This window comes from Aotus nancymaae, unplaced genomic scaffold (genome assembly GCF_030222135.1).
Source record: "Aotus nancymaae isolate 86718 unplaced genomic scaffold, 86718_ANA_hifiasm-v0.15.2.pri h1tg000015l_0, whole genome shotgun sequence".
Classification (NCBI taxonomy): Eukaryota; Metazoa; Chordata; class Mammalia; order Primates; family Aotidae; genus Aotus; species Aotus nancymaae.
The window spans coordinates 11592384-11598632 of NW_026988426.1; positions in this window are offsets into that span (position 1 = coordinate 11592384).

The window sequence follows — 6249 nt, forward strand, 5'->3', positions numbered from 1 at the left end:
AATCTCCAAATTGTTTCCCACAGTGGCTAAACTAATTTATATTCCTACCAACACTGTGCCCTTTTTCTCCACAGCCTCACCAGCATCTGCTGTTCTTTGACTTTTTAATCATAGCCGTTTTGACTAGTTTAAGATGGTATCTCTCAGTGGTTTTGAAAACATTAATACTTAAACATGTAATTATTGAAATTCATGCTGGATAAAACCAATCATAATATGATATAATAGTTGTTGTCAAATTCTCCCATTGCAATACTTAGCCTCTCTTTGGGACTTTTTTTTTTGGTATAAAATATAAGCCATAGTGTTTCAAATCATCTTCTATGACTACAAATTAATGCCCATCCTATCTTTGATAACATGTCTCTATTTTTCTAGCTGTTGTGCTTCCCAGTTTAGCATTATGTACTATGCAATGCCCTCTCTCAGAGGCTAGAAATTCAAGAGTTAGATCACATAGTGTGGCATACATGTCTGGACTGGTAAATTAGTTAAGTATGTACTCAAGCATAAACCAGTAACCTGGGAAGACTCATTGAGAATGGGATGAGCATTAAATGAGACTAGAGCTGGCAGCAGAGACATCTTGGTGTTGAGGAACATATGGGATATACTATACTAACATTCACCAGAGACAGCATTAATACTAGAACCTGGGTAGGGTTGATCTTGAAGTAGAACACAAGAAAATGTTTTGAACTATGTTTCAGATAAATCACCCACATTCTCAAATTGTTTTACTTCTACATGGCACTATTTGAAAACACTGGTACTTGTGAAGAGGCAAGTTCTTTAAAATAGAAAGCTAGGAAGAGTCTTGGTGGTGGAAATAAAATACACCATGTTTCATCATGGGAGAAAGAACTGTAATAAACTCACAACGGCCGGGTGCAGTGACTCACACCTGTAATGGCAGCACTTTTGGGAGGCCGAGGCAGGCGAATCACCTGAGGTCAGGATTTTGAGACCAGCCTGGCTAACGTGGTGAAACACTGTTTCTACTAAAAATGCAAAAAATTAGCTGGGCGTGGTGGCAGGTGCCTGTAATCCCGGCTACTTGGGAGGCAGAGGCAGGAGAATCGCTTGAATCTGGGAGACTGAGGTTGCAGTGAGCCAAGATCACGCCATTGAACTCCAGCTTGGGCAACAAAGCAAAACTTTGTCTTTAAAAAAACCAAAACGACAACAACAACAACAACAAGAACAACAACAACAACAAAACATAACAAATCATATGTATTTTTTCCTTTTTAAAAATGTGTGCAAATTTATGAGGGAGAGGTGTAATTTTGTTACATGAATAGATATACAGTGATAAATAAGCTCATGACCTTTAGGGTATTCATCACTCAAATAACATGCATTGTACAAATAAAGTAATTTCTCATCATTCACCTCTCTCCCACCCTGTCATCCTTTCGGTCTCCATTGCCTGCCATTCCACTCTCTCTGTTCATGTGTACACAATATTCAGTTCCCACCTATGTGAGAACTTGCAGCACTTCTCTTTCTGTGTATGATGTGTTTCACTTAAGATAACGGCTTCCAGTTCTATCCACATTGCTGTAGAAGGTATAATTTTATTGTTTTATGGCTGAATAGTATTTCATTGCATATATATACCATATTTTCTTTATTCAGTCTCTTGTTTATGGAAACTTAGGTTAATTCCTGTACTTTTCTATTGTGAATAGTGCCGAAATGCACTTATGTGTGAAGGTACATTTTTGATACAACGATTTATTTTCCTTTGGGTACATATCCATTAGTAGGATTGTTAGATCAAAGGGTAGTTCTATTTTTAGTACTTTGATAAATCTTCATGCTGTTTTCCATAGATATTGTACTAATTTACATTCCAACCAATGGTGTGTAAGATTTCCTCATTCTCTGCATCCTTGCCAGCATCTGTTTTTATTTTTGTTTTTGTTTTAAGAGGTGTTCTGACTGGGGTAAGATGGTATTTCATTTTGGTTTTAATTAAGTCACGTTCATTCTTGATCTTGTTTTTGTTCACATCTTGGGTCAGTTGAATGTTTTTTAACTTTCCAAGCATAACAATTGGAGATACCTATAAAAGATGGAAAATAGGCACTTTGATTTTAAATTCATGCTATTTTAGAGTATGGCTTCCATTGGTTATTCTTTCCCTGATTTGGCAAAATGATTCTAGTGTGAATGTGTGACGATAGGAAGAAATAGGTAAGATAAGAAAGCATAGGTAGTAGAAAAATGCTAGCCATTTTTCAAATAATTAATCAGTAATTTACAATAACTAATTGGTCACCAAATGTGCAGTTTTATAGTTACCCAAAAGTAGATATTAGTTTCTATTCTTATATGCATATAATTTATATTCTGAAGTCAAGAATATTCAAAAGAAGGTCAAATCACTAAGTAAAAATTATTCACAATAATAAAGTTAGATTCATAAAATAATAGGAGAAAGTCATGTGATTATAAAAGTATTCCTTCCTAATAAACTCCCAGTAATTGAAAGATTTTTTTTTTTTGAGACAGTCTTGCTCTGTCTCAGAGGCTGGAGTGCAATGGCATGATCTCAGCTTACTGCAACCTCCACCTCCTGGGTTCAAGCGATTCTCCTACCTCAGCCTCCTGAGCAGCTGAGACTGCAGGTACATGTCACCACACCCAGCTAACTTTTGTATTTTTAGTAGAGATGTGGTTTTACGATATTGACCAGGATGTTCTCAACCTCCTGACCTCATGATCCACTTGCCTCGGGCTCCCAAAGTGCTGAGATCATAGACATGAGCCACTGCGCTTGGCCGACACTTGATTTTTTAACATAGTAGCCTTCATTTTATTTAAAAATCATTCTTTCATTTTTACTTTCATATCTTTTCTTCATTCTCTTTATCGCCAAGGCGTTATGATTAATCATAGTAAAACTACTTAAATGAAAATGTATCTAGTTTACAATTGTTTTGCCAAAGATAATGGAAAGGCTATATATAGAAGTATTTTGTTTAAAAAATTAGTAATCAAATCTATTTCTGTTTTAAAATACAGTCAGGAAGATAGCTTGGGTAAAAAGCAGAAGCAGTTTATAATAATAAATATTAATAATTGATTTAAACAAAGGAAGTTTAGAGGTGTGATAAGCTTTAGAGTCTAAATTCCACGTCAGGCAACCCCTATGAATACAGACCTGTCTTCCTTAGAGAAACCAAGGTTTTTTTTTCTTCCCCTGCCTAGGTGTTTGCTGTTTCATATTTTTATCTCTCCAAAGAAAACTTTGATATCTTGGATACATTATGCAAGCCTCTGGCACTCCTATGTTTTGTAGGATGCCTCCTCTTAAGTGCTTGGATTGCATTAGGCTGTGCTGATTGTGGGCATGCTTAGTCTGGGCAGAATACCAAAGGGACAAAAGCACATTCCTGAGCCATCAACATAGAGCACTCCATCCGTGCAGCCCTGGCACCGGAGGGTGAAATATCAATTATTCTGGGCACCTTAGAGGCATTACTCATTCTTCTATGTTTAATGGGAATTTGTGTTTTCAGGATAACAGAGGGAGTTGGCAGGTGCAATGGGAAGCATTGCAGTAAAATTTTTCTCTACAAAGTGAGATGTTGTCTGTAGAGAGCACGTGCAAAACCTCTGGCATTGCTTAGTCTGTTTCTCTTGGGGTGGGGAAGCCAGTTTACATTTTCCAGTGAACCATATCCATTGATGATTGCTTTGATTTCATTGTACAGGAGGCTTAACAAACAGCCAACGGATTTATGTTTTAGTGGAAAGCACGACATAACCTTAAGCAGAAAACCTCCTTCAGAAAGAAACTATGTGCTTAGACTGCCAAGTGCATTTAAATGTTGCAAACAGTCTAAAAAAACAGGACATCTGTGTGCCATGTTCACCAGGCTGAGTGGCCTTTGAATTACGCCCTTGGCGATGAGTCTATGCACAGTAGCACATGCTTCTTGACCTCAACTCCTTGTGTATCTCTCTGGTTGATGTTATAGAGGATGGAAAGAAACTATGTAATAATAGGGGCCGGGCGCGGTGGCTCACACCTCTAATCCCAGCACTTTGGGAAGCCGAGGCGGGTGGATCACGAGGTCAAGAGATCGAGACCATACTGGTCAACATGGTGAAACCCCGTCTCTACTAAAAATACAAAAAATTAGCTGGGCATGGTGGCGCGTGCCTGTAATCCCAGCTACTCAGGAGGCTGAGGCAGGAGAATTGCCTGAACCTAGGAGGCGGAGGTTGCAGTGAGCCAAGATCGCGCCATTGCACTCCAGCCTGGGTAACAACAGTGAAACTCCGTCTCAAAAAAAAAAAAAAAAGAAAAGAAAAGAAAGAAACTATGTAATAGTAAAATTTTCCTGTTCCTCTTTCAGGGATTTGTGCATTTAAGAGATACTTCTATTTAGTCCACAAATTTTGTACTCTGTTGAGGGCAAAAGCAAAGCAATGATGTGAATAACACGACATATCATTTCAAAAGACCTTTGTCTTTAATTGGAAAATCAAAATTGTAAACTATGTAAGTTTGGAAAACAAAGAAGAGTATAAAGAATTACCCCAAAAAGTTACCCCTAATTCCACTGCTGGAGATAACATTTTGTTTTATTTCCTTTATGCATCTGTTTGTACGTTCATGTGTACGTGTTCATATGCAGATACATAAGTATTTATAAAGACATGCCACATTATATCACGGTTCTTCACTTCTCCTTATACCTTGGACATTTTCTCTTGTTAGCATAAGCTATTATAAAGTTTGATTTTAAATATTTTATAATATAGCATATGGTAGGCCCAAATATGTTTATCTATGTCTTTCCTAGGAAATTCTGGTGTCTTCATTTCTTTATTTAGGTGTCTGTGATATAAGGCATAAAAAACAGCATGGGATTGGGAAATAAATTGTGTTGCTTTTTTTCCCCTCAAATTTGTTTGTTTATTTTAAAAATTGACATGTAAAATTGTATTTATATGAACAACATGATGTTTTGAAGTATATATACACTATGGAATGATGAAATCTAGCTAATTAGCATGTGTATTAACTCACATAGTTAATCACTTTTGTGGTGAAAACACTTAACATCTATTCTCCCAGCATTTTTCAAAAATACAATATATTGGTATTAACTATAGTCACCATGCCATACAATCGATTTCTTGAACTTGTTCCTGTCTAACTGTAAATATGTGAATTTCTGATGCTTTTGTCCAGAGAATTGGCTTTTGTTAAGAGTCTAGGGGAGAAAATATAAGAGTGAGATGGTGAAGCTAGCCTGCCTCATAGCTGGCTAGAACAAAGCCTCTACCCTGCAAACTTCTACTGAAACTGTTCCCTAGTACCCAAGAAATTCTATTTTTTACTTTGAGCTTTGACCTCTTTAAAAAATATAAATCCTTAGAAGAGATACTATTTGAAGCACTTCATCATTTCATTGTGAATGACTTTTCAAGGGGTAGGTTTTAATGCTTACCTGAAGAATCAGAGCCTGAAGGGACTAAGGAAAAAGTGAGAGGGGGATGCAGTCCTAAATTACCAAGAAAGGAGGTTTCCCTAAGAGGTTGCAAGAAGGCTCTAAATTTCTTCCTACAGTGCAGGGTGATCTGGGAACCTGGAGCCAAGATCTTTAGGGATATTTACTAACTTGGATTAGACATATATAGTTCATTCTTTATGAGATGTTGTAACAAAAAGAGACAGAAGGAGTGAACAAAAATCTAGGTTTGTTCATTTTATAGAGAGCATCACAACTGCCAAGACATGGACTTGGCTAAGTTATCCTGACAACTCAGACTTAATGGGTTTTTTGTTTGCTTATATTATAGGGATAACATCACGATAGTCTGCTTTATTTTTCAAGCAGAGATTCTACCTTTGGAACAGTGTCAAGAAAAAAATATGGAATCAAATCTGATGTCTGTGGTTGGTTCCTATGTAGGCCAAATACCATGACATTTTATTTTATGCATAAGAATAGAGGGAGTTTTAAAACCAAAAACCTGTTGGTCCTATTCAAATTTACAAGGCTTTGTCTCTAACCCAGGTTCTGTGGGCTTAATTCCAGCTTTGTTTCTTAATTGATGGGTGTAATTAGAAAGTAAATGTTTTCTGTTCCGGTGGCATTCCAATAGAAAATTTGGAGATAGAAGAACATATACCTCATTCGTATTTATGCAATGTGTGAGAGTCTTGAGAAATATTTTTTTCTTCCTTATTTGAAAATAATCGGAGTCTCTCATCCTCAATGT